Source organism: Ananas comosus, linkage group 4 (genome assembly GCF_001540865.1).
Source record: "Ananas comosus cultivar F153 linkage group 4, ASM154086v1, whole genome shotgun sequence".
In the NCBI taxonomy this organism is placed as follows: Eukaryota; Viridiplantae; Streptophyta; class Magnoliopsida; order Poales; family Bromeliaceae; genus Ananas; species Ananas comosus.
Window position 1 is genome coordinate 12,533,133 of NC_033624.1, and position 10,588 is coordinate 12,543,720.

Here is a 10,588-nt window from a genome sequence, read left to right on the forward strand (position 1 = left end):
AACAAAGCGGATATTTTTTTCTTATTTTATTTGTCTTATCAAAAGTTTTTTCTTGTACTAAAAACCAATAGAGTTTTTCAAATCCTAGAATCTCATCATGGGTGTAATAAGAAGGGCGTATAGTTTTTTTTTTTTTTTTTTTTTTTTTTTTCTTTTGTTACTACTTTTTCAATTCAAAGTGTTTTGTATTTGAGAGAAAATGACACCTGTGACAACTAAAGTGATCATGCAATCTTCTTTTAACAAACCAAGGGACATGGGCATCTCCTTATTGTCATCAGCAATATCTCCTGGCAAAAGAAAGCGAAAAAGGCATTTCAAAAGAAGAAAAGGAAAAGGGAATCAGTGGGCCTTGGTGGTAATATGGTATAACCAAAACAAAGCCAACGCCGTAACAAATGACCATGGTTGCTGATTCTCTCTCTCTCTCTCTCTCTCTCTCTCTCTCTCTCTCTCGCTCTCCCCCTCCTAGATTTACCCATGTTCTACTTTTTATCTCCAAGACCCATATACAGCATGCATTACTTTTCCACTGGAAAAGAGTTACTGACTCCTCCTCCAGTTGCTACTGGAAAAGGCCTTTTCTGAGCTGAGAAGGGGGGGAGGGGAGAGGGGGAGGGGTTAAATCATAAATAAATAAGCAAACGTATTCGATCCCAGTAATCTAAGAATCTGTGTCTCTCCTGCTTATCATCTTATCTTTTATTTTATTTGCCACGATCTCCTGTAGCATGCCCTTTGGTGAGGTGAAGGGGTACGGCTCAAGGAGAGAAATATAAACAAGCTCTGCTGCAGTGCTGCCGCACTCCTCACTCATTAATACCCATTTCAACTGGTACTTAGTTTATAGCTTTTTAAAACACAACTACACTCGAACCTATAAACTGTTTCATATTTTTCAGATACTATTATTATTATTTATTTTTAACCCCAGCACCTGTAGGATTCTTAAACAAGAGTCTGGTTAAGTTTAATTCTTTTCGGTAATGCAGATTCCATAGCATGCTGTCACACATAGAGCTAATTAAGGTACAAACTATATGTATAGAGTAAACAAGTACGTACTTCCACCACTTTTAATCCTCGCCTTTACTGCGGCCGCGTGTATCTTTACGGCTAACGAATGGAAAATCTTTTTCATGGATTAATTGCAATCTTGGTTTCACTAATGAGTTATCTTCTTTAAGTTGATGATCTCATAGAGATTATGATCCACAAGAGAGACATATATACATACTCTCTACATGTTGCTTTATTTCCTCTTTTAACCTAAATTTTAGGTTTCCTTGACAATGGATGTATACATGAAAGTAAAGTGGTGTACACATATGGTATAGAAAGGGGGGAGATAGTGAGACCTTATCACTTGCTCTTTATTCTATTGGGCCAGAACGTGATCCTTCTAGCAGCTGCCCTCACCACTCTCCAGTGAAGATAATGCATTAAAAATTCTCAGCATTTCTCCAATTTCAATACCCCCCACACCTTTGCACAGCTCTATATAAGGACCTTCAACCTCCTATCTCCATATCCCTCGCCCTTCTCTACCTCTCTTCTTCTTCTTCTTCTTCTTCTTCTTCCTCCATCTTCTTAAGCCATTCTCTAGCCATAGGCTTTGGTGGGTTCAGCTGTTCTCCTTTCACCGGTGGCTTGACATTAGGCCTAGGGAGTATGGTGCAGCCAAGGATGACTTGCCGACGCTCCTTGCGAATTCGCGCTTGCGACTCGCGCTAGAGATGATTCTTAAGAAAGATTTCGGCAAGTTGTCCTTGGCTACATAATGCTTCCTGGTCCTCATGTTAGGCTTGTGGTGATGAAGCATTTCTATGAGATATACATATGGTGCATTCAGAAATTAGCCCTTTAATTAATATAAGGGTCTCTACATTCGTCTGTTTATTGCAGTATTTATTGGTTTGCTGATCTATTCACTTGCTTTTATATAAATTTTCTCCATTATTTCATCTTCAGAAGTTTGACATCAGTTTCTGCTACAGACCTTTAATTCCTGATTCTTTTATTTTGACTGCATCATATGCTAATTTATAAATAATGATTCTTTGTTCTACCTTCTTGGGATTACAGTGAATGCTCTATCCAATGGGAACTAACATTCTATTTGTTGATCTATGCACTTGCTTTTATTTATTTTTCCGCATTATTTTACCTTTGGGAGTTTGATAGTTTCTGCTACACCCCTTTGCTGTTCTTTAATTTTGACAGTGTCGTACGCTAATTTATAAATAATGATTATTTGTTCTAACTTCTTTGGTGTACAGTGAATTAATGGTCCATAAAATGTGAACTAACTTTCCAATTTCTTGTTCTGTACATATATCAATCTAATTTTTTGATGATTCTTTGTTCTCATTTCTCTTTTCTACATTCACCAAACTATGGAGCACTTAAAAGTTAGAGGAGGAGCCCTCTACATTTATCTCCCATGTATTCTCTCAGGTACTTGCAATGACCGATGTTATGAGTACAGCTTATAGTGTACAACAACTCTTTTTTTGTGTGAATGTCTCAGAGTATGCACTTCCACACACGGCCATTTCCCATAAATTAAAAGTGCATCTGTTTCCTATATCTCTTGCAAGATGTGATGATCCAAACTAATTAAGTAGAGTTATCAAGGATTCTAGCAATTGCTCTAATTAATTAATCCCTCTGATTATCAAATGAATATTATGTAAGTATACTCTAATGTTTCTGAATTTTTCATGTCATCAATTATATATCGGGAGCTTCACATCATCACAGTTCTTTATTTATAACTGTCTCATTGCTTCAAGTCGCTTCGGGATTGATCGAATCAATCAAGTGTGGTTAAGTATAATGTTGATTAATTAGCAGTTCAATTATCTTTTTCTCAACACAGGATTTACGGTTGCGCACAAAAATTTTCTGTCATATGGTGTCTCGTACACTTTCCACGTATTGATTCTTTTTATATAATCATTATCAGCCGTAGTTTTTTTTTTTTTTTTTTTTTTTTTTTGCTTTATGATTGTGCGCGGCAGTCACGCTCAAATTTTTCAGTCAATATATATGTTTTCTCGTATACTTTCCACGCATTGATTCTTACTTTTAATCATTATTATTATCGCACTTAATTATTTCTCTTTTTTTTTTGCTTCGGTATAGTACATAAGCTCTGAAATTTTTTCTTCGTTTTTTTCACAATTGTGTTGCATTGATCGTATTTTGTTACGGCACACTTTAATCTAGTTAGGTTTTTTTCTGTTCTGAGTAGCTTAGGAAGTGTTCCCACATCTCATCTCTTTAGCAGTACACTTGTTGTCTGTGAAAACGATTCATCACAAGTGCTTTTGGGTTCCCCCCATCTCAGATGGGGTGATAAAGATGTGTGTTTTTGTGCCCGTGTGCGTGCGTGCATGTCCATTTGTGTTTGAGAGAGAGAGAGAGAGAGAGTGAGGGTACAGGCAAGTTGTGTGCCCTCGTATCTTTGTGTCAGACAAGATAATCTGCCTCGGACCAAACTGCTTACTATCTATCAACAGTCCAAAACGGCAGCTCTTTTCCAGCCACAACTTGTGCTTAATTATGCCTTTTCATCTATGTACACATATATACTTGCCCATCCTGAGAAGGGTTTCATTGCACCTCTCTTTCATTTTTTAACTTATGTCTTTTTGTGTCTTCATAAAATCAGGAACTGAAAGATTAATTCGTGATAGTGTGTATATATATATATATATATATAGTCACACAATGATGAGTGAGATTTAGAGTGATACATCAATGTTAGACACTTGGTCTCAGTGGTTTCGGCAAGAAAGGGGGGGTTACATCGATCGAAAATCCAATTCTTCATCCAAATTGAGTAAGACCAATTGTTTAATATATCTGATGTTTCGCCTGAATCAGATCTGACCTAGATCCTCCTAGATTAATTAGCAACCAGATAATCATTTTGCTTCTTGTAATATATGTGAAAGAAATATTAATTGAGTTCCTATCCTAATATAGCAGTGAGAATTAATGATAGGAATTAAAACTTGGGTAATTGATGCAATTATCTTTAGTTATCTAGTGTAATGCATATATATATGAACCCTATATTTGGTTTCTGGAAATTAATAGATATGAACTTTTTTGAACTACATTGTAATTTAACAGCATGCTTTGAGCTTTTACGCTGTTAAAATGATTGGCATGGGGATCAAAACCATTGGCGAAGCAGGATCTACGCAGTGCGCTGTACGAAGACATTTTTGTTGTAATGCTGTGAGCTTATGTTTAAGCCCTTAATTAGTTAGGGCTACAAACATTCCCTTGGACTCAAACAACTTCATGTAATTTTTCTGATCAATTTTATGTACCTTTGGTTTCATATATATTGATGTATCTCAGTTGAATATATATTTTACTAGTAGTTAAATATTGTTCACCAGGTGTTTAATTACCATGGAATTGAACCCATGACTTGTTTGAACATCAGCATAGGTACTGCTACCTCGTGCAAAACAGTAAAATGATAAAAAAAAAAATCAACATGTGATAGTTCTATCAAATACAGTGTGATAGGTACCATTTGATGATTAATACCTTGCTATTGACATGTCATAAAAACAGTAGTTCCATGCATGGAGCAGTTTACAAAGTACAGTGATAATGGTTTTTCTGGAATCTAATTGATGGACATCAATTGAGGCAATGTTCCAACATTTTAACCATGCATCATTGGAGTACATGGTAGTGAATCAATTGGAGTAAAAATAATCAATCAACCACTTGTGTAGCAAGGATAGCAGGAACTGTTCATCAGAGAAATTTAAGCAGCTGATCTGCAAGCAGTCTTTTGTAGGCATGCAAGCCTGTGTTTGTGTACATTTATTAGCTTGTCTCTTGTGGAGAAGATAAATGATGTGTTTCTATAACATTTCAAACGGCGCTTCTTGAAATTATATATGTAACTAGCAAAATACTAAAAGACACACACTAATTTTACTACTCAACACACCCTCTCTCTCTCCACACTATATCTTACCACATACATTACAACTTCATCACTACACACATCATTTGGTGTAGGGGCCTCACACTTATTTATACCTACCAACTCGAACACTTTAGAGTATTCTAGAGCATTTATTTCTAGAGCTCTCTAGACTACTCTATTAGCAAGTAGAAAGAATACTTATTTCTAGAGCACTCTAACTAGAATGCTCTGTTAGCAAATAGAGAGAGCACTTGTTTTTAGAGCACTCAAGAGTGTTCAATATAAATAGGAGAGAGTTGCCTCTTTCATTATGACACTATTCTCAAGAAAATTAACTAGGAACATATATGTGTCCACCAAAATGTAATGAGATGCTTCAGGGCAGCAATCTTTACGCAATATAGGACCATTTCGTAGTTTTCACTTGGACAAGTCCAATTTTTTGTTTGTTTCTTATCACTTGGGCAAGTCCAATATTGTTTTGGTTTGTTTCTTCCAAAGATCGATAAACAATGGACGTATATAGTGTATTAACTAGATTAAAGTGTTGAAAAATTGACCGAGCTATTGGTTTCTCAAATATCTCACATTAGCATGCATCCAACTTCAAGTTTAAGAAGCCATATAATTTTCCCTAACTTTCGAACTCTTAATGAAGTAAACTGGTTAATGACTAATAATAATGAACTAATAATAATGAACAACCAATCTTCTTTTTTTTTTTTTCATTCAACAGGCTCTGACTACACTATTCGAGAAACAGCCTAACCGAATTAATAGACTACAGGTGGATCATTTGGAAGGCCAGAAACGATATGATCTTTAGAAAGATGGAATCGGACCCAATGCAAGTAGTTCGCAAGCTGCAATGGCTGATCATGGATTGGGATTATCTCCTCCATGCAAAGCAGTGCATGTAGTGGGTTTTTCTTTTTTTATCGTCAACAGAGGCTTTGACTGCTTCACCCCTGTAGTTTAATTTATCAATCCAATGAATGAAGCGGATAGCGTATTACCTTTCTCCTAAAAAAAAAATAAAAAATAAAAATGAATGACCGATATATCCACTAAATGGTGGCATGTAAATCGTGATCGATAAGGCAAACATCGAGCAGGTGATGTTTTAAGAGACCATTATTTGTTGTGAAACTGTTTTTTCAATTATTTCCCCTTTTTTCCCCTAAAAAATTTTAAGTTTATTTTAATTATGTATTATATATACCTAGCTATCACTCAAGAGTGGAAAGATTTTCACCAATAGCCCAAGATGTGGATTATTTGAAACAAGGAATTAAGAGAAATTAAATAAGTCCTAAGGCCTAAAAACCTTGATTTATTATTCTTGTTCAAGTATCTATGAAACAACCAATTTTTCTCAAAATGATTTATAGCTAGCTAGCAGAGAATGATGTTTTAGTCATTTTACATTTTTAACATAATTTTTCTGTAAAGAGAATCTTTTGTAATATATCATTTAGTTAAAAAAAAGAATTGTCCGAAATTACATGGGAAAAACGTACGTCTATAAAAAAATCTCAATATAAAGACGTTTTTTAGACGACGCTACAAAATACTAACGCTTCAAAGAGCGTTGTCATATAAATCCTTTATTGTAACAAACTAATTTATTAAATGATAAATTTTACTATTATTTTTTATTTTTCACCGCTTTCAAGCGTTAGGATTTTAAACAATTTTGACGCTTTAAAGCGCCAGAATATATTTTACCAACGCTTGGAATAAGCGTCGGTATATACGTGGCAACTCTTCATTTGCCGACGCTTTGACCGATGCTTTGAAATGTGACGCTAAATTATATTGGGACGCTTTTAAGTATCATTAAATATTAAAAAAAAAAGTCCTTAAATGTTACTTTTTTTTTAGTTTTACACTTTCCCTCTCCCTCTGCATGTTTAACATCTAATGCATGTAGTATTTTCTGAAGAGACACATTTGTAATATATCATTTAATTATCAAACGGAATTTTCCCAAACTTCCTGGGGATTACTATTCTCTGCGTGCGTGTGTTCGTGCGCAGGATAAGTTTGCAAAATATTGTTATTTTTGTATCCTCTTTTGTTAGTCCCTGACTGTCTCAACTCTGTTGCTAAATTTATGACACTGACTTGTAGCTTTCTACGTAAAGAAAAGTAATAACTGTGATAGAGGAGTACTCTTTTTTCTTCTGAGGATGCTAATGTGTGTTGAAATATGTAAACTCCCTCAAGATCCGAGACCTCGCAAATATTAATTAGGCTAATCTTTAACTTTTTGACAAAGAGAACTTAAATCCATAGCAGTTCATATATCTTCAGAAGCTGAATGCGACAAATGTACTTACTTCTTCTTCACATAACACATTTATGACAAGATGCAAAAATATCTTTTTTTTAAAGCATTTCATCATGAATTTGTTATTTATGGAACCTTTTATATTTCTGTTCCTGCAGAACTGGAAAAATGCGTTAGGGATTCAAGTACCTGTCCTTCAAAGAAGTTAGGAAAAGAAGATGCTTGTGGACAATTTTTTTGTTTATTCGAAGGTTACAAATTGCTAGATATTTAAGAACTCAACCTAGCTAGCTTGTAACTTAACTGAGAAAATTGTAGCTTTACAAAATGGAAAAAAAAAAAAAGAGGTTTGGGATTTTTAAAAGGTTTGGAATGTTTGAGAATAGTAATGAACAGGTTTACTAGAGAATATGTAAAATTATGTAACAAATTGCACAGTAATACATTGGTTTAATTTCAAGAGGATGTGTAAAATCATGTAACAAAATAGCAAATGCATCAATTATGAGAGCAAGGACCGCAAGGGTTACATGCGCTAGAACATGATTTGGACTTTGCATGTTTCTGCAGAATTAAACCTAGAGAAGCGGTGCATTAATGAATGTCTCTAGACTTTGGCAGATATAATCAGAAATAATGAGGTTTAGGTAATGAGTGTCTGTTTAAACTCACTTTTACTTTCATTTCAAGCTCCACTTATTAACATAACTAGAATATTTAGCTTAAAAAAAGAGTCGGAAATGAGATTCTAAAACCCAAATGCATGAAGAAGCTCGAACTAAGTGCTTCTATATTAGCAGTAGATAGAATCTGTCGAATAAAATTTTAATATAATACATCTTCTGTTACTCAGACAAATACTTCATTTATCAGTACTACTTCCTATAGCGAGGTCAAAATTTCAAATAGGCTCTACAAGGCAAATAAACATCTAGTACAAATGTGATTGACTTGGATGTGAAAAGGCCAAAGGGCTGGGCCAACATTAGTGGGCTCCCTTTACCAGCTTTATACTTGTGGATTCATCCTTTTATTGGCTTTAATTGGTAATTTTTAGACCCCATAATTTACATTTCAGAGACAAGGCCATTGCAACTACCTTATGCCCTTGTTAGGCCAAGTTTTTTTTTTAAAAAAAAGAAAAAAAGATATGGAGTGGGGATTGGTGAAGGTGAGTGCGAATTCTCTGTAATTCGGTCTGTGAAAACCAAAAGTGCAACACGTACCACTAATATTATAAGGATAAGATATGGAGCGAGAATTGGTGCCCCAAAATTTAGAATAGTTCTAGATATATAAGGTATAATAAGCTAAACTTCTTAACCTGGCTATAGCATATTGCACGATAGTTAGACCCAAGAGATTAAAAGGGTTAAGAGTAAAGTAGTTTGAAGACGATGACCCCTCTGAAAAATAGGGTGTCACTGAGTGTGGATGTTGTACCATAGTGACAAGATTTGTAATGAGGATCAATGAAGATAGGCGCGAATTCTTTGCAACCCCATGCCCAAGAATTAAACAGCGTTTGGTGCTATCGAGTTTTTGGCCTTTGGATGAAATGTGCAGTTAAATGATAATGGTCTCTAGAATTGAGTGGGTGGTTGGTTGATTGAATAGTATAATCTAATGAGTCAAAATGATCAAAGGATAGATCTAACGGCAGAAAACTCGATAGTCAATAGTATAGTAACCGGTCTCCGTGTCTCTTTATATATGTAGATTTGAGTTGGAATATAATAAGTAGCAAACAGACTCCGTTACTATCCATTTGTTTTCGACGATAGAGCTCTCAAATCGACGATCGGCATCGTTGAATATAATTTAAACGACTTGAAGTATGTAGAAACAAAATTTTATATTTTTTCGATATTATTTTCTTATCCATCAGTTGACACAAAAATGAACGGTTGAAAATAAATATCCTTTAAAAAGTAATGATAAAAGTCTTATAATCAAGATCAAGAGTATAGATTATGTTCTAAATAGTTGAAAGAATTTTCTAATCAAAATTCAATTAATTTGGACATCACTACGCTGTTAAACAAGAAAACGCGCGCCTTATATAGACCATTAAAATTATAATTTTGAAACATTTTGATCATTCGGCTAATGATGTCAAAAAAATTTAAAATTTAATTTCTAGATATTTTAAGTAGTTTAGATTATATTCAATAATACTGATCGTCGATTTGGAAGCTCAATCATTGAAAATAAATGTATGGCAACGAAACCTGTATGTATATATATAACGGTTCAATCCATCAGAACTAATAACTCGTTCCGCAGAATCGGGTATCATAACTAGTTGCGGGTACTTTGGTCGAGGAGGGGAGGTTCAAGCTCTCAACTCTCGAAAGATAAGGCGCAAAATTAGACCTAATTAAAAGCACACCACTAATGGAGAACTATGATGGAGTACATAGACAAAGGACATGATCATCTTTCAATGAAGGACATGATCTTTCAATGAATTAACTACTCAACAACATGGTCCCAAGTTTGGATCCAAAGGTTCACTTCTAATTTCACTTTTCATTAATTAAGGGGTGATGTCTTAGCTACTAAGTAAGCTACTTAACAATTAACACATACACCAACTTTTTTGCCTTGGCAAAAGAGTTATATAGAGTTGGATCTTGTCAAATAATTTCATTTCAGTAGTGCTTATCAACCGGCCGTCCCTAGAGCAAGTGACAAAGGACTTGGTGATTGGTACCCGAGACCGAAATTCGAATCCTAATTGATTCACATTCTCAGCTAAGTAAACGAAACGGATAATATGCTACCTATCTCTCTCAAAAAAAAAAAAAAGAAAAGAAAAGAAAAGAAAAAGTAGTGCTTATCATGAGTGCCCACTGTGGTGGATCCTTCTACTGATTTACAATATAGGTGACTGTTTTTTATATTGTAGGATTTACCTATAAGTGAGAACCTATTATATGTTATGAAATTAATATGTCCTATAATTAATTAATGCAGGCACTAAATGATGGACAGTGGACCCTTTCTAGTGAATCCAATAACTTAATAAAAGTAATCCAAAGTCATTTGAATAGTATTTTAAATGGCTTTTTAGAGTAATCATTTGAGAAATGTTTCTTTCTTATGTTATGCAGAGGTTTGAGTAAAGCTGTTTGAAAAAGTGCTAATAATTATTTTATTAAAATTTTAAAAATAAATTATTTTTTTTCTACATGATAAGTATCTAGATGCCCATCCATGGAGTTGAACAAGCACCAGGGACACGTTTAGTTTTGCACATTTTTAACCAAGAAATCGGTTCTGAAATTATGATGTACGTGACACTTTGACCCAAATAATCATAGTTT

At 34.4% G+C, this 10,588-nt stretch overlaps 1 long non-coding RNA gene across 1 annotated transcript; it reads left to right on the forward strand.

The window, feature by feature from the left end:
- Nucleotides 575-4,405, forward strand: LOC109708465. Its single transcript, XR_002215737.1, has 2 exons — nucleotides 575-835; nucleotides 993-4,405. It is a non-coding gene; the product is annotated as an uncharacterized LOC109708465 (long non-coding RNA).